Below are 19,991 nucleotides of genomic sequence, written 5' to 3' on the forward strand. Positions count from 1 at the left end.
TAAACATTAATTTAACAATAAGTGCATTTTCCAAAAAGTCAACTTGTAAAATTGCCCTTAGAAATTTATTTAAAGACGTTATTACTAATTATAAAGATCATGAATTGTATTACTCTGATGGTTCTCAATGTGGTCATAGAACTGCATGTGCTATTTATAATGAAACTAAGAATCAAACTATCGTTTTCCGTTTAGCAGATTATAGTTCTGTGTATAGTGCCGAGCTGACTGGCATTTTGAAAGTTACAGAAGAAGTGTGAAAAAATAATTCAGTGAACAATCTTTGTTTGACTGATTCTTTAAGCTCCCTTATGGCCCTCCAAAATCCCTTTTCTAACCATTCCATATTACGAAAAATTCATCAAAATGTGTTCAAAATAACTAAATCCTCAAAAAAGTTAAAATTTTGCTTTGTACCAAGCCATGTGGGAATCATTGGAAATGAAAAAGCAGATTCAGCAGCCAAAAATGCAACAAATGAATCTTCGTTACAAAATTCAATGACATGTACCGATTTCAAAAATTTAGTTAAGTTGATTATTAAAAAAATATTGGAATGACAAATGGATATCTACTACAGAAAACAAATACAGGGAAATAAGGGATTCGACTAAAAGATGGAAATGTGTTGAAATGCTTAAAAGTTAAACACATATTCAATAGTTGTGAAAAATTTGCATCACTGAGAAGAGCTACAGATATTTCAGGGATCAACGATTTCAAAGATAATTTTGAAAATATCGATAAAGTTTTTGAATTTTTGAAGAAGTCAGATCTTTGTGATTCCATTTGAGTTTCTTTGTAACAAAAACATACATTATTGGATACAAAATTAAGTACTATACAGGACACATTTTCTTATATTTATTTTCATTGATTTATTATAAACACTCGTTAGTTAGTATGTTTATTGTAAGCTAGTTGTTAAATTTATAGTAATTATTTTATATTGTATGCAAGATTATAAAGTCAACGGCCTAAATAGCCTCATGTTGTGCTGATGGCCGACCAAATAAAATAAATAAATAAAAAAAAAACAACTAATAACTTTTTGTCTTATAACAAACGAAGTTACGATCTTGGACAAAGTTGTTCACTGGAAAGTTTCCTTAAGAAAATTTATAAATTGGCACAAAAATCATTAGCAGGCTCGGATTCACAGAAGAAACAAAAATTATGATGATTTTGCAGTACAAAATACATCATGTTAAAACGTCTCTAATAAAATTTAAAAAAAAATACATCATATGCCCCTGTAATATCCTACGAGATCTATGAATTTAACAGATAGCTCTCTAAGCTCAAAAACAATAAACTGTTCCATTCAAAAGGTTATTTAATGAAGAGCGCTGAAACTCAAAATCTTTTCGTTGCCTTTGTTAACCATTACCAGAGTTATCCAAGCCACACACAAAAAAAAACTCACAAACCGCTCATTCATAAATCTACGACCGTCGTCGTGGTCGTGAGGCGGTGATGCGATAGAATAAGTGCCCCAGCTACCACCTGCTATTGCCAGTGGTCAGTTGCATTTTATTCGATTTGATGTGTGTGAAGTCATTACGAAAATCTTGCCGACTTACGTTGGCCGTCAAGTGACCAACAATTCATTTCGGGTACCAACTCAGCTATCGGACTTTTAAAACTGAAACGAAAAAAAACCCCTCCGAGAGATGATTTGTTCATCGGTCGAAAATTTACGACCGCACCGCCCCGTCTTTAATAAGTTTAAGGTTCATTTTTGATGTGGCATCTTCTTCTTTTTTTTTTTGATTTTTTTTTTCCAAGATCTATTGCCGCAATGAAACAATGGCGGCTTTTCCGCTTTTCTTTTTTTAAAGAAGCTTTAACACTTTTATGTGCGTTTAGTCCTTGGTAATTGCTGAGGTGAAGATCCGTGAGCTTTTGTAGAAGATCAGAACTGATCTAGCATTTTTTCTTCTCTAAAACAAAAAGTCAAGGTAGAACGCAGTAAAGCTTATTGGGCAAGAGTATAAAAGCATTTGTAAATCTGAATCTGAAATCTGACCGTCATCGAAGATTTCTATTCATTAAGTAGTTTTAGAAAAAAAAATTCTCACAAATTCCTTTTTTTCTGTTTCTAGTTCAATAAAATTTTGTAACGAAATAACTCAAATTCGAGTCATTCATTGTTGTTATTGAGCTCGTTGCCCAATAATACAAAAACACAACACTATTGAAGCAGATCACACAGTTCCACCCATCAGCTATTCGCAATGGCGCGCGGCAATCGTGATTAGGCGCTTTGGCAACCAACAACGTTCGATTGCATCGAAACTATTGGTAAGCTGAATGATGGCAGGTGGCAGTTTGTCTTATAAATAAATACATACATAACATATTTAAAATAGGTAACTGCAGAAACCTGAGGCGCGTTCAGATATCCATCATACCGGCACAATATTGCTGTCTGTCATTCATCGTCAACCTAGGCACCAATTTCACGTCCGGTTTGCACTTTTTCCTCCCAATGTAGCTGAGAAAGAGAGTCATCAACTACCTTCCACGACACCACCTTTCATACGTTTCAATTCAATGAATAACGTTTATCGTTTTATTTTGAATCGAGAAAACTTGCTGATTGAAACAGCCCTCCAAAAAATTTTCACAAAGAATTTTTTTTTAAATTTTATTTTTAACATTCAAATGTTGATATGAATTTTGGTTTGGTGTGGTATTTGAAACAAATGGGAATGGCTAGAAAACTGATTCTCAAAAACTACCAAGAAACGGAAGCTACTTCAAGTCCACCAAAGCATATCCAATAGCGTGCTCTATGGAAGTATGCCGAAAAAAATTAAATCTACAATTTGCGTGTCTCAAGCTTTGTTCCAATATACCACGCAGGCACGCAAATTGTTTCTGGTTTTTGAAGACCTTAAATCCAAAATAGTGCTCTAAAAATTCGGTTATGTTCCGATGATTTTATTTGCCTGAGAATCAAAATAAAAATCTCATTAGTCATTTATAGAATCAAAATTAAGCTACTTTATTTGTTCATGAAACCATTTTCAGAAGTATTTCTCTGTTGGGAGCAAACTCTATCGGTCCAGATTTTTTTTTACAAAATAACATTGTGCATTGACTTTCTGCTACCATATGTTTTTTCGAACCCTTTGGGTCACCAAGCATCAGTGAAAGCATTGAGATGATTTGGTTGATTACTGAATTAGCGCAACACGTTTTAATTTTGTATAGAAATTTGTATGGAAGAATAATTTTTTGAATATTGAATCATGGGGATTTTTTTAATTATCTGACAATATGCGCCGGGGATCTTCAGATCTTCCCCAAAATTTAAAATTCGGTTATTTTTGTGCTACAAACACTCTAAAAAACATGAAAAAAATATTGTTTTTTTACTTGCTTTGATCAGTACTTTTGTTTCCGCGTTGTTAAAAGCGCGCTGCCTTGCCTTACATATAAGTTCAGTTGTTCGACTATTGTTTGTTTTCGATGCAAAAAAATGATTTACTGTCATTATTTATTCCATAACCCTAAAAGGAAATTTTGCCCACTTTGGCGGATGAAAGTTGCATAGTAAATTAGGCTATAGAAATGTATTTTTAGACCCTTTATAAAGCTTATTTACAATTTTTTATGTTAACAGATATTGTTTTTTTTTAATATATAATTTGAAAAGCTAATAAAATTTCATCGCGTTTCGATGTAAGGTAAAATTTTTAGAAATCTTAAAAATTACATGTGTTTCTGAATGGTAAAAATGAACTTATTTTTCAATTTTGGGGAAGATCTGAGGACCCCCGGCGTAAATCTTCAGATGAGAAAAAATCCCCTCATCCAGGAAATTCACATAAGTTTGAAATCAAGTTTATCATTAATTATTTGTTTTGCCTTTTTGAAGCCTTATTCTTTGCTATCATGTGATGAAGCCAACTAGGTATTTCCTAAAAAAAAAGTTATTACAATTTCAATATAAAAAATTTGAATCCATTGAAAAATATTTACAAAAAGACAGACGAACGAATGTTATGTTTTTTTCAACGTTATTAAAATCAACAAACGTGGCTATGCGCTGGGAATATTTAGCCTGAAATTATATTTAGAGATTATGTTTTTTTATTCTGTTAAAATCATGGATGAGTTTTGAACCAAAACGAAGCTTTTTAGACCCCAGGGTTTTTAGAGATTCAAAAATTACCCGAAATCGACTCAGTCGAATGTATTGAACAAATTGAATATTTTATCAAGCGGGTAATAATCCAACATTATTCACGACCGATAATAATTTAGGCTTCTACTAAAAATGATGCATACGATAGCATGCATATAAACTTAAAATTTACATTTTGATTTTATGTTTGGATAATAAGTCAAAAGCTTTTTTTTAACAGTTTTAAGATCCTTTTCTGCAGACGCATCTAGAATTTTCATTCGGGAAATTATTTATTTGATGTTCTACTCTAACGGGCAACTTGAAAACACTGAAGTAGGAAATTTAAGTTAGAAATTCAAGAGAGTGTTTAAAGGTAGTTTCAAATAGGCCAAATTTGGTTTATTTCTGGAACATTTTGCAGTTAGTAAAAATGAAAATTCAAAATCTTAAAATATCTTTTTTACGAAGGCTCTCAAACAAACATCATTCCTGATTAAATCGAAGCATTTATAAGCAAACAAGTTGTTTATGTGAATGTTCAGTTTTGTTTACATTGTAAATTTGTAGTTTTAGTGATATTTTTATTGTCATTTTTCAGGAGTAAGCCTGTATAGGGTGAATTGCTGCACAGCAAATTCTGAATGGCTGAAAACCGGCAAATTGTTGCTGGGTTTTGTTCCGCTTGTTTTCCAGCAAATTGCTAGAAATTTAGGAAATCCTAAGAACTGGAAATCAGCAGTTCTATAAAAAAAAATCGAAAAATTTTGGATTCTTATTTTATTTTCATTTTCAATTTTCATATTCAATAATGATATTTTTCAAGCTATGACAAGTTAAAATAAAGTTGGTTCATTTTTTCAAAGCAAGTTTATTACAATGCCGCTGTGCGCCAAGTCTTAAATACTATCGTCTACCTTTGGTTTGTTTCATGCATTGTTAGAATATGGAGGGAAACAAAAGTTAATATTATATTGAAAAATTGATTTATCAAAGGCAATTTATCTTACAACACCGAAACCGTCATTGTCGAAACGATAAACAGTCTTCACAAGCAGCGAAGAAAATCTGACAAAATCAACAAAAAAATCCAAGTTTGACGAATCGATTGCTGGTTTTTTAAGCAATGCAGATCAAATGCAGAGAATGTTTGCTGATTTCCAGTATCAATTAGGATTGCTAAACTTTTCCTGGATTTTTTTTTTTTTGCTGGGAGCCTGTTGTTCCAATTATTTCAGCTGTTTATATTAATCATCAAAGTGTAGTTGAGTAGTGATAAATAAAACAGAATCAACTGTATACTGCTGCTTGATCTATAAATATTACAAATTCAACAATAATGGTATGATTCATTCAACTATAAATATGGCAAATTCAACTGCAATTGTATAATTGAACTCAGGCATTCAACTATAAATATAATAGATTCAACTAGAAACTGTTGATTAACATTCGGAAATCAATCATAAATATAATAGATTCAACTAAAATTGACTATAATTGATTCCGCTATAAATGTGATAGATTCAACAAAAAACTGCTGATTGACCTCCTGCAATCAACTATAAATATGCAATCAACTATAAAAGTATAATTGGTTTAACTGTAAATATTTTAAATCGAACTTCCATTGTATGATTGATTCTGTGCATTCAACTTTAAATATAATAGATTCCATTAGAGGTTGATGTTTTCATCTTTAAGAATATTTCTTCACCTGGTGATATTGATTTTTGTTGTTCTACCTAATTCTGCTGCTAAGATCTGTGCAGCTCTCAGCGGGTAAGCAGCAGAACGGAAAAATAATTTGTTGGGCAAGGCCAGCAAAAGCAGACAAGTAAAGGTAAGCAAAAGCTTCGATAGCACCGGAGTGAATATTGTGATTTTCGTATTTCAGGATCATACCGGTGACAAAAATCATTCTAGCAGAACCTAAACGACGGCCATGTTTAAGCTGCTGACATGATCATCAACAAACTATTCGTATTGCCATGATTTAATAAGTTTATGAATTGTGTGGTAAAGTAAAACTTTTATTCTGAAAAAAAGTGTAGTAGCGTTTAATATACAAGGCAAATCTACAATATATAGTTTTCCTCATGAAATCAATCATTAAAATATTTAATCTATAGTAAAATCAATCATACTTTTAAACTTGAATCTACTATATATAAAGTTGAACTCATGTAATAAATCATAAACATATTATTGAATCTATCATATATATAGGTAGTTAAATCAACTATACCCTTATAGTTGAATGGACTATACTTATTGTTGAATGCGATTTTAGTTGAATCTTTTTTTTATTTATTGTTGAATGCATATAATCATTCATACACATATAGTTGAATGTATTATATGAGGCCCTCAGAGTCAAAGGGGTATAAGTGGCAAAATGGTCGATTTTGAGTTAATCATGCCAAACAATTTTTCATATTTCAAACTATATGGTGATTTTTTCAGATTTTTAGAATTTTATTTACATACTTTTCCATTCGAAAGCAAAATACAAATTTCCGAAAAATATATGGAAAATAACCAAATACAAAAACTTTAAAGCGTGTTTTCTCGAAATAAGCTTTTATGCTCTTATACCCCTTTGGCTCCAAGGGCCTCGTATGTATTTTTAAATGCACAAAAACAACAGATAATCAAGCTACAGGCTTAATATGTATTTATAGTTGGTCGAGAATCAATCAGAAATATTAGCCAATAAAAGTGGATTATTGTTGGAAATAGTACACCTTTCTTTCCGTAATTCAAATTCCCGTACTTTTAATGCTCTTAAACCATAACCCTGTTAAATAAAACCAATCAAATCAAACCACCTGAACAACATTTACATTCTATGGAACTTTGGCCACAACATTAAATGAAAAATAAAATTAAGATATTTTTTTTCCCACGACCTCAATACGTTCCATTCCTTTAGTCAGTTGAGAATACCTCCAACGATTCTCTCTGACACTTTTTCCGTAAATGTCCTTCTAAACCCTCTCAGTGATTTTAGGTCGTCTCCGCTACTACTTTGTAAAGCTGAGAGTTTTTCCTACAAGATGGGTTGCATAGGATATCCCTTTGGGTATATGTAGCTATGAGTTTAGCATAAGGTTGCCAGATTTTTTTCAGCATGTTTCTGAGCCGAACAAATCCCGGAAATTATATATAAAAACCTGGGCAATATCCGGGCAAATTTTATCAAAACCCAGAAATTGCTCAACAAAAATCATGAAAACATAATTGATGAAGAAAATATTCATCTAAATATATCTACAGGTTTAAAATCGTCTGTAAGGCTTCCAAAAAACCATTCATAATTATTTTTATAAAACTTCTCAAACAAAATCGTTTTGGAGGCATAAAAAAATACATCACAATTTTTTTTTTTCGATTTGCCAAAAACACCCAGCAAACATAAAATCGTATTAGAAATGATAGCTCAAATCGTTAACAATGTAGAGAAATGAATCCAACTGTAAGTTGAAATTTCAGGGACTAGACAAGATGAAAATTAATGTAGAAAAACATGTGAAAAAAATTCGCCTTGTCTCCCGGTAGGACTTGAACCCACATCTTGCGCCTCTCCGGGGCCCATGTATTAACATTCTACTACATGAGACAACCTGGCGTATGAAAGTTATACTGGTCGAGTGTCGATGTCTATCGGAATGAAGGGAATTGTTTTCCCATGTGATCATCATCATTTTCGTAGTCTATTTTTATTCCCATCATTTCAACTTACGGTAGTTGGACTCAATTTTGGATATTTTAGGAACGGCAAGATTTGCATTGCCTTCTCATATACTGCACGGGTTGTCAGTTATGAAGAGAAATGATGCGTTTGCCGTATTTGGATATCCAACCAAATTCGGTGTTTGGCATGGGAAAACAATTCCCTTCATTCCGATAGACATCGACACTCGACCAGTTTAACTTTCATACGCCAGGTTGTCTCCTGTAGTAGAATGTTAAATGCATGGGCCCCGGAGAGGCGCAAGATGTGGGTTCAAGTCCTACCGGGAGACAAGGCGAATTTTTTTCACATGTTTTTCTACATTAATTTTCATCTTGTCTAGTCCCTGAAATTTCAACTTACAGTTGGATTCATTTCTCTACAAAAAAAAGTTTCGCTGACTGAATGTTTGAGTCAAGACCCATCTGTGGGTCACAATTTAAAAATCGTTAACATTGTTAATGTAAATCGCAATTCCTACCAAATAAGTTAACGATCGTAAAAATGGGTACTTGAAGTCGGTATAAATTGTATAAGTCGGATATGATAAAAAGTCCACCATGTTTGCTACTTTGTTCTCCCACGCGGGATTCAAGTGAGAAAACAATCTTGTTTTTCTCTCTGCGATAAGTACTGCAACGAGATTGTTAAAAATTAGATGGCTCATTTGGGGAAATTGTCCAATGAGAGAAGCAGCAAATATTGTCTCTGGCAACGGTTTGCATGCATTGAGAGCAAAACTTGCGCTCTCTCGCATACTTTCAGGATGTAGGAATATCGTCCAATTAGTATAATTCTTATCGCTTAAGCTAGAAGTAAAAAACTTTTGTGTATATTGCCTCCAATATGGTAGGTAAATGCTGTTTTTTCGAGTTTAAAGCGATGATTCTATAATGTATATGAAACGTATGACAAATTTTGTTTGGGAAATATACCTACAAAAATGTTTGCTGGGCAGAGAATAAATCCGGGCAAAATCCGAGAAATTTTCAATGAAATCCGGGTAACCGGTCCGGGCCGGACTGTTAAAAAATTTTGTATTAAATATCCAGGAAACCCCGAATAAAACCGAGCCATTTGGCAACCTTAGTTTAGCAGACAGGATTATTCTTAACCCCCAAAAGCGAAAAAACAGTTTTTTACAGATGACTATGATCGATTTTGCGGAATTCGTCAAGCTCCAAGCCTACGTAAGCTGTGAATCCACAATGTTAATATTGTTTGGTTGTTTCGATTCGATTGCAAATAAAAAAGTTCTGGCTTGTTGATGTTGATGAATTTAGAAAAAAAAAGTTCGGGTAGAGGTTAAGCCGGCCAGATTACCCGGATTCATCTGGTTTTCCCTGGATTTATAATACAAAATTGGGGAGAAGTACGATCTGTTCCGGTTACCCGGAGTTCAATGGAAAAAGTCCGGGTTTTGCTTGAATTTAGTCCGTATTTATTCACTTTATTCGCCAAAAACAAACTAAAATAACAAATTTCGTTTTGATTTTTTTTAATTTATTCGTCCAAAACGATATTTTTTAGCTAATTTCATGAAAATAATCATGGAAGGATTTTTAGAAGCCTTAAAAACAGTTTAAAATCTAGTGATAAGTTTTTAAGAATAATTTTTTCAAGTTTTTTTCTTGATAATAATGAAAAATTCTTGGGATTTGACCAAATTTGCCCGAATATTGTCCGGATTTTTGATCGAATCTTTGAAATCAAATTCCCCGATTTTTTCAGGTTTTTTTTTCAGAAAAAAGAATCCCGAATTTGTCCGGCTCGGACACGTGTGGAAAAAATTCTGGCAACCTTAGTTTAGGTGGGACTAGGAAATTGTATTAAGAATGATAAAAATATGAAAAAGTTGTTTCTCTTGAATTCAATAACCACAATGTCCAAGAATCTACCTCTCAGACAGGTGTAAACCCCAATCTCCGCGGCCAACAAACAAGCGAGTCTCGATAATAATTTAAAAAGCCCTACATGGTCATCGCGCTCTGCTGCTCTGAAGCCAAAGGCTAGAAAAAAAAATCTCCAAATCATCATCTATCTCAATTGGTGATGGGCAACCAAACAACAATAAATACACCTATAATTACTCTCCGGCCATTCCAGTCATCTGTGAAACAACGGCGGAATTCTTCCTTTTGATTTATGCTTTAGGATTTTTCACCATTTGGCAACGAATCTTCAACATCAAATCATCTTCAGATAGCTTCAGCTACCGGTGGTGGTCGTTAGCATTGAATCATTATTTCTGTTGCGGTTTTTTCTTCTTCTTCTGCCCAACCAAATCAAACCATCTTCATCACACGATTGGAAATCACACAAATCTTCGAGCATTTTTGCGATGGCACAAAACAGTAAAACATTCCCACACGTACTCATTAACTGCTTGCTGATGGATTCATCTTCAGTGTTTTGACTCGATTAACTCGATAGATTTGCAGATTGTAGCAGCAACAGAAGGAGACAAAAAAAACCCAAACCGAGTTCGCCGTTCCTTCAGCCATTCAAATCACTTTAAGCATTTTTTTATGATTTTTTTCTATCTTCAGAGTTATAGAAGGGCTATTTAGGGCTCCACCGAATGAATGCCTCCGAATAAGGGATTCTTCAACGCGTCAGTTAATCATAATTGCCCACACTTTTTTCCAACCCAGCTGTATCTAAATATGGTAAGCTTTTCTTCGTAGGGTTTCTATTAACTTCCATTCGTAAAATAAATTGAAAGCTTTAATTACATTCCAATTGGGAGGTTTTTTCCATTTTTTTTTCTTCCACTTCACTATCGATTTGATTTTGATTTCACTGTAAACTGTAGACGCTATACATAATGCTTTGCATTTCTACTTCAGCCCCGTTTTTTCTTCGGTTTTTTTCTCTCATTTTTCCCCCACAAACACAGACACTTGCACAATAGTGATTGGATTTCCCATTTCCCCCGTTTTTTTTCTCTACTTTGGCTAATCAATAGACGTGGGCTTTTCTTCTTCGATTGGCTTCATCATTTTCACTGCCAATTCTCCGTTTGTTCCGTTCATTTCGCAATGTTTTCTCTAGCACAATGAATGGTTCGAGACATTCCACTTGGAAAAAAAGTGTGTTATCACACTGAAGGTTTTTTTTCACCACTTTCTGATTGATTGGTACATGGAGAGAGAAAAAAAATCAATCGTTCATCAGTTATCGAAATAATTAAATGTGGAACTCATAAAAAAGATTGATAACACACTCTTTTTGAAGCCAATGGCGGTCTGGGGATTCAAATCTTCGATCAAACCCCAGTTTTGATTGACATGCTTTCATGTGTTGAATGCCATGCTTCTGCAATTCCAAAAGACATCACGTGACGTTTGTTTTCACCAACTCATAACACAACTTTTGTACAAATCTTCACTCGCAAGTAAGTACGTCGTAAAGCCATCAATCGACAACGAAAAAGAAAACCTCCAACGGCTTACATTGTACATACATATTGGGATCTTCGTTTCTTTGGCTTCGGATTGCTACAAAGCCCCTCGATCATTCATTAGTCGGTTTCTACTATTTTGGAGACCCCTCGGTGCACTTTTGTGCTGAGGTGATGCATTTAGTAAGCAGCCTAACTAACCAGAGCGTTAGTGTTAATCAAATTTCATCACCTGCAATGCCCTTGCCTTGGTAGGTGGAAGCTTTTCCACAACATATCTGCAAAACTCCATCGAGTGCACTTCCGCTTTAAATTTGTTTTTACCCCCTCAAGGCATTTTGACGAAGACACAAACTTTGCCACAATGCGGCGAAAGGCAAATAAGTAAGTAATGCACCCGGTGATAAATTTTTATGGGTTTTTCCTCGTGTGACTTTGTTTTTCGATAAACCACACACAGAAATAGGAAAAAACTAAGTAGTAGAAAAAAAAATCACGAAAGCAGCAACAACCAAACCAAACCTCGTTCGTGGTAATAAAATGAAGTCGGTAATGAACGTACACAATTTCGTTTGTGTTTTTTCGTCTATTTAAAACAACAACGAAAAAAAACTTAAAAGTAAATCAAAACAACAACCAGAAAGTGAACCACATTAGGTACAAATACCTACTGTGTAGCGAAACATCGACGATGACGACGACGACGACAAGCAAAATCAGCTAAGTACAACTTTGTTGAAAAAAGGAAAATTTCACTAGCTAGCTGGATGGAAATTAGCCTAAAATGGAAGTAAAAACCTAGCGAATCAGGAGAAAACATCGTAAAAAAAGATTCAATCCGTGCATGAAGCTGTGCGAGCGTTTTTTATTTGTATTTTTCTTTCTAGCTAGGCGAATGTGTCGTTGACTGACGCTGTGATTAATTAAGCAAACATGTAGGAACAGTTGCGAATTTGGCTGTAGCTGCTCGGAATAGGTTTCGGTGAAATTTTTTGCAAGCTATAGTTCGTTTATTCAACAAAACAATTTTCACTTATAAACTGATTCGCAAAAGTCCCAGTCAAAAGCCCGACTTATAAAACGTTAATATTTTTGTTTTAATTAAAATTTTACTTTTATACTAGACTGAGTCGATTTGGGGTCATTTTTGAATTTGTCAAACCCTGGGGTTGTAAAAAAATCGTTCGTTCGTTCCAAACCCATCCATGATTATTTGCAAAATTTTTAAGTAACGTTTACATGAGTAAATTTGAACTTTGAGGTTTGTATGGGAAAATAAATATTTGGATTTCCCTTATCAATGTAAAAATATCAATGAACATTGCAGTATTGCTAACTACTTTTAATAAGGAAAAAAGTCATGTACGCAACAAGTTGCAAAAAGTGGATTTTTCTAGCGAGAGACGCAAAGTGATCATAATGACGAGTGCTGAAAAAATCGAATTTTGCTACGAGTTACATACACAATTATTTGTTGCAATTCCGGAAAATCCTCTCCGGATTTTTTTGGTATTTTGAATCTGAAGAAACAGATTGATGTTTTTCTCTTCCAAAACAAACAGTGTAAGTTATGAACAGTTTTGAAAACTATATCACAAAGTACTACTTTCCGACATTGTTTTTTGGGAAGGAAAAGCAAGCCTTTTCAAAATCAAACTTCGTAACAAAAACTATAACCATTTAGGGCAGAGTTGCATAAAAGTTATTTTGTAGAATACACATTTTTTCTCTTTTTACTATCTATCCAGCTAAAGAATTTTTCAATTGCCATAAAGATGGTAAAACGACTATAATCGAAACAAAAAAATTTCATGGTTTTTAAATATCAAAGCATACATCTCCGAGCATACATTCCGCCTCATTTTGAAAATGGAAAAAAATCTCATATTTTTTTAGATTGAAATGAAAAGTTATCACCTCTCACAGATCTTAAAATTCTAATAATGTACAGATTCTACACAGTGAAAAAGTGTAGGTTTTCAAGTGTTAATCGAGCAAAGTGAAACATATTTAAAAGCCGTGATTTATAAATTTCAAAAAAAATCTCCTTTATTGGGCTCACCTGGCAAAATCCGGGAATTTCAGTTCAAAATTTTCGACCAAAATCCGACTTATGTTGACAATTTCGACATTTTTGACATTTTTGACATTTTTTGACAATTTTGACAATTTTGACAATTTTGACAATTTTGACATTTTTGACATTTTTGACATGTTTGACATTTTTGACATTTTTGACATTTTTGACATTTTTGACATTTTTGACATTTTTGACATTTTTGACATTTTTGACATTTTTAACATTTTTGACATTTTTGACATTTTTGACATTTTTGACATTTTTGACATTTTTGACATTTTTGACATTTTTGACATTTTTGACATTTTTGACATTTTTGACATTTTTGACATTTTTGACATTTTTGACATTTTTGACATTTTTGACATTTTTGACATTTTTTGTCATTTTTGAAATTTTTGGCATTTTTGACATTTTTGACATTTTTGACATTTTTGACATTTTTGACATTTTTGACATTTTTGACATTTTTGACATTTTTGACATTTTTGACATTTTGGACATTTTGGACATTTTTGACATTTTTGACATTTTTGACATTTTTGACATTTTTGACATTTTTGACATTTTTGACATTTTTGACATTTTTGACATTTTTGACATTTTTGACATTTTTGACATTTTTGACATTTTTGACATTTTTGACATTTTTGACATTTTTGACATTTTTGACATTTTTGACATTTTTGACATTTTTGACATTTTTGACATTTTTGACATTTTTGACATTTTTGACATTTTTGACATTTTTGGCATTTTTGGCATTTTTGACATTTTTGACATTTTTGACATTTTTGACATTTTTGACATTTTTGACATTTTTGACATTTTTGACATTTTTGACATTTTTGACATTTTTGACATTTTTGACATTTTTGACATTTTTGACATTTTTGACATTTTTGACATTTTTGACATTTTTGACATTTTTGACATTTTTGACATTTTTGACATTTTTGACATTTTTGACATTTTTGACATTTTTAACATTTTTGACATTTTTGACATTTTTGACATTTTTGATATTTTTGACAAATTTAGTTAAAACCCAGGAATTACAGTACAAAAAGAAAATAAAAAGTAGAAAAAATGGCATTTTCATCAAAACTTACCCGCAGATTTTATATCGTAATTTTGGCTTTTCTTGATTTTTTTTATCTTGCTCTAAATAATTTTGTTCGACGCACAAATTTAAAAAAATTACAACTCAATTTGTTTTATTTTTGTTTGATTTGGCAAATAAGGCGAATAGAGCCGGTCAAAATCCAAGCTTTTTCAATGCAATCTGGGCAACCGGACCGGACCGGACTTTTCCCAAAATTTGTATTGAATTTTTATTGGGTAAACCCGGATAAAACCGGCAAGCTTAACTAAGAAACACAACTCAGCAATTTAAACCATTTTTCATTGCGTAAAATTTCATTTCGAAGAATTAATTCAAAAGTATTCGTTTTACTTCAAGATTTCCGAAGCTAAGAGGTCTCCAAATTCATTTAAAGACTCGAAAACCGTGTACTTATACGTTTTGTAGAAAATAGATTTCATAACTCATCTATTGCAAATTGAATATTTTTAATGCTCTAATTTCCTTTGCATACATCATTTGATAAATATTATAAAATGTGCTTTGAAAAGATGATCATATAATTCATAGAAGATTATCGAATGCATTTCAGATAACAGATAACGTAAAACAAAATGTAATTAGGGAAGTATTCTCAAAAAGTTAAACAATTTTTTTTTAAGAATAAATTGGGAAATTTTATACCATGAGAAATGTTGTTTGGAAATTGTGGTGTGTAATGTCAACCAAATTGGTATACGGTGAAGGATAATTCTAACACGATTTTGGCGAAAAAATTAAAACAGTTGATTAAAACTTTGGCATAGAAGAGAATGCGGATGTTCTAGAAAAGTTTTCCAAATAAAACAAAACAATGGACTCAAAAAACTGCCTTTATCTAAAAAATAGAAAATGTTAATTAATTCAGGAAAAAAACAAGTTCGGACTTAAAATTTTATATTCAAACTAGATTTATCTTGTGTGTGTGTGTGTGTGTGTGTGTGTGTGTGTGTGTGTGTGTGTGTGTGTTTTTTCGAGAAATCAGACGAAGGCTATTTCAGCCACCGCACGTAAACTGGAACTATGGCTGTTCACTCTCAATCTCCCAACATTTTTTAAATAATTCAGAAAAAATCTTGTTCGCACAGGAAAATTTTAGAACAAATGAAAATTATCTGGTGTGATTTTTCCGTGGAATCGATTGAAGGCTATTTGAGTCATCGCAGGCTTCGGAAAATGGAGTTATGGCTGTTTTACCCTCAATCCTTCGACAGTTTTCAAATACTTCACAAAATTTCATGTTCGAACTACAAATTAAAAATAAAATGAGACTTAACTTGTGTGATTTTTTTATAGGAATATAGCTTAGTTATGTATCAATTGAAAAACCCCAAAAAAAATTTTTTTTAATTATCTAAAGTTCATCGTTATTAATAAATTTACGTCTAACATTTATGTATATTCTTAAAGAATGAAGTTGGGTATTGCAGCTTCAAAAGTTTTATTTTTGTTTTTTTTTTTTTTTTGTTCCGTGTTGTTCTGGAAACACACTTTCTTTTAATCCTTCCAGATGAACACACAATATACAAAGGGCTCGATCGTTTCGATATCACCACAAGCATTCGAAACATTTATATTGACATTTTTCATAATGCACTTGTCGTTCCGATACGACATCCGTTTCAATACTTCCATCTTTGCGCATTTCCACAACTCGACAACTGCTCCACTGCACAAGCAAGAACTTCATCCACATACCCCTGAGCCACAAAAGATTCATTCATTTCCCGGCCAGCACTTGAACCAACAACATTGGGGCATTTAACAGTGAGCTTTTTCTCTCTCTCCTCGTTATAATTACACAGGCACACCAATTCCCATGCACCGACCCAGAGCTAAACAGACATTCAGCTGTTTCTGTTTGGAAGCGAGTGAAGGAAAAAAAACAACAAACCCCCAGGCAGAACCTTGCATTTGTTTTCTCGTGACACAATCCTAACAATCGCACATTTGTACACTCGACGAGATAGATACTAGCGAAAAAAACATTAAACCCAACTTAAATATTTCCCTCGCAATTGCCGTTTGTTGCTATTGTAGTTGGTTCTTAAAACGCTCAAACCATTCAGCGAAACAATCCAAATACTAATTAAAATTTTGTTCCACAAATACGCTAGTCATGAACGCGAAATCACACTTACGAAACGTCTCTGCAACGTCGTCTCGGTCGTCTTTCCTTTATTTTTGTAACTTTTTTTCACCCTTGTTGACACTCCTCAAAACAACAAAACACCCGCACACTCACTTAGGCAAAAGGCCCGGGGTAAAAGCCTTTCACATATTGTCCGTGTTGAAAGCACGCGCCTCGAACCTTAAGTTAGTTCCGCGATCCGCGATCGCGCAGAACCCAAAACACGACCCACACTCTCTTCGGTGCGGATCGATCGATCGATCTTCTCGTCCAAAATCGTAGGCGCGCGCGAAACGGTCCGGCACCTCTTTCCGTAAACTGAGCCCGTCGTCAACTAACTGATCGCCATCGTCGACATCGTCGTCGGTTCCGTGCTGGTTGGGGGGTTGATTGGGTGAAAAAATCCAACCCCCCCCCCCTTTAACCACCCATCATTCATCGTGCTTGCTGGCTGAATTCTAATTTCCAAAACAAACGACGAACGAAGCAAGTGCGGTGCGGAAAGCTTCTGAGATGCGCTCGACTCGGCTCGCGAAGCGAAGACACGGAAGCTTTCCTTCGTCGGACGACCGAACCGGAGCCGAGCGCAGCCCGAATGAAGCTTTCGGAAACGAAGGCGGCCATGCGGCCGATCGGGAACGTTCGGGTGTTCGACTATTCAAGAAACCGGCTTTGCATTGTTTACATTTTTTTCAGCACCAAATGGAGCTCCAGTCGATCAATGGGAAACTGGTAGGTACGTGAGACGTTTTTTTTACATAGGCCAACCTCCACACGTTCGCAGCATCTTCGACTTATGGTTGTTTTTACGAAATGTTCCCAACAAACTAAAAAAAAAAACGATCTGTAAACAATGAAGAACAGACGAAAAAAGCTGTTTCGAAAATTTGTCTCCAGGAAGCGTTCTTTCTATCATTCTTTCCAGAGTGATTATGGCTCAACTGATTAGTTCTCGAGTCTTGGGTTTGTTAAAATGAAATCTTCATGATTAGTTTGTTAAAAATTTTTTGTAGTAATTTGTAGTAAGATTATGTGACAAAAATAACAAATAGGCAAAAGAATGACACAAAATGACAAAAACGACACAAATAACAAAATGAAAAAAAAAAACGAAAACGACTAAATTAAAAAAAATTACAACAGTAAAAAAACAAAAAAAAAATTAAAAAAAATGATAAAAATCAAAAAATAACAAATAAAGGGTGTCTACGATAAAATTGCCACACTATGAAATTGCTCTAACTTTTAAACCGTCGCGTTGGGTAGAATTAAAAGAAAATTTGGGTGAATTTAGTTTATAGTGCATTGTTTACATCCTGCAAGTTTTAAAGTCCTGTGATCAAAACTCGAGGAAATGGAGTCGAAAGAACAGCTCGTGTGTGATATAATCTTGCGCATTCATCACGAGAACAGGAATTCCACGGTGTCGCGAGTGATTAAGCGGTTCGAGGAACGGTTGACCACCGATCGGAAGCCTAGAAGTGAAGGAAACAGTATTTCGTACAACACAAAAAAAAATCACAACCGCGTAGTTGGGGCCTTCAACCGAAACCCGAACGCCTCCGTTCGGGATGTACATAAAGCCAACACTAAGGATGGGCTTCGAACGTTCAAGGTACACAAGGCCCTTTAATCTTTTTTTTCTGGAAATTTAATATTTTGATGTCATTCTTCCTACGAAAGGCCCCTAATCGCGACGAGAAGCAGAACAAGTCCGCCAAAACCCATGCCAGGAAGTTGTACCTCAACATGCTGACGCTGCTTAATGCTGCATCATGGACGACGAAACATGTGTGAAGGCCGACTTCAAACAGATTCCGGCAACCTGTTTTTCACGGCCAAGGATAAGTTCAGCGTTCCGGAGCATGTCCGCACTCATAAGATGTCCAAATTTGCAAATAAAATCCTGGTTTGACAAGCCAGGAGGGAAGCGGCGTGCACCTTTCGTGACCCAGGACACGATGATTGGATATGTGTACATGAAAGATTGCCTCCAGAAGCGGCTGCTTCTTCTCCTGAAGGGCCACAACGTCCCAACAATCTTCTGGCCGGATTTGGCCTCATGCCACTACTCCAAGGACGTGCTGAAGTGGTATGCGGACAATAAGGTCAATTAGGTGCCGAAAATGTTTAACACTCCGGATCTCCGCCCCATCGAGAAGTACTGGGCGGTTATGGAGCAGTACCTTCTTAAACGACCTGAGGTAGTGAAGACAGTCGAGGAACTGAAGAAAGTATGGGTTTACATGCAAAAAACGGTTGATTCACAGGTTGTGCAGAATCTTATGGCCGGGGTTAAGGCCAAGGTGCGGGCATTTGCGAATGGACTGTAAATAAAATACGAGTAAAATGGTAAAATGAAGTTTAATAGTAATATTTCAATCCCTGAAAATTTGATGGCAATCGGATGAAAACTTGAATTTTGCGAATCTATTTTGTGTGTGGCAATTTCATCGTGGACACCCTTTATGTACTTCAAGATTGGCAAGAATTTGTCATTTAAATGTGATTTACAGTACAGACACCGTTCGATTTTGGCAACGCGCTCCAATATTTTGTGTTGCCAAAATTGAACGGTTTTTCCTCAACTTTTATTTCACTTATTAATAAAAAAAAGTTTTATTATTATCATCAACGCAAGTTTTATCAATTTCCGATCATTTTTAATAATTTTTTTTATCATTATTCTTATGCATTTAACACTTTTGTTGTTTTTTTTTAAGTTTTTGTTTTTTTTTTTTTTTTGTCATATTTGCTGTTTTTGTCATTCTTCATCATTTTTTAGATTTTTTTTTGTCATTTTAAGTTTTTTTTAGGAATTTGTTTCTAAAAATTATAAAATTTTAAGCTTTTTGACACTTTTGAGTACTTTATGAATATTTCTTCAAAATTTTTGTTGTTGTATTTTATCACCACTAAAGAACGTTAAAAAAATTTCTTGGTGTTTGTCTAAATTATATTGGTCCTGATATAGCAAAAACTCTAAAGTAATGTTGTACTCAAATCACCCATAGTGCAATTGGGAGTTATTCGGCATCAAAATTCGATTTTCCCGATTTCCTTTGGTCCGTCCTTAGGTGATTTGATTCTTGAGGTTAAAAAATCGGAAGACATCTCCAAAGCAAGTCCGATAGAGCTGAAACATTCCACAGGTCAGCTTTTGGGTCAATCAACAAAATGTTCATTGGCGGTTTCTGAAATTCGATGGTGTTGTTATTTTTTTCATACATTGAACGCTACCTTAATGCATTTAAATAAAAATCTTGGTTTGTGTTTGAATGTTTAATCTTTTTGAATTGAGTTAATCCATAATAAAGACTAAATTTACGATAAACGAATGCAAATTTCTTTTTTCAATATTTATATCACAAACATAAAACAGC

General features: G+C 34.0%; 1 protein-coding gene across 1 annotated transcript in view; it reads right to left on the reverse strand.

Annotated features, from left to right (window-relative positions):
- Window positions 1-16,933, reverse strand: part of LOC129752083 (uncharacterized) — a 94,338-nt gene extending 77,405 nt beyond the window's left edge. The window contains exon 1 of the mRNA XM_055747878.1: window positions 16,619-16,933. The gene's annotated coding sequence lies outside the window, so the exon portion shown is untranslated. The remainder of the gene's footprint in view (window positions 1-16,618) is intronic.
- Window positions 16,934-19,991: the final 3,058 nt, after the last annotated feature.

This window comes from Uranotaenia lowii, chromosome 3 (genome assembly GCF_029784155.1).
Source record: "Uranotaenia lowii strain MFRU-FL chromosome 3, ASM2978415v1, whole genome shotgun sequence".
Taxonomy (NCBI): Eukaryota; Metazoa; Arthropoda; class Insecta; order Diptera; family Culicidae; genus Uranotaenia; species Uranotaenia lowii.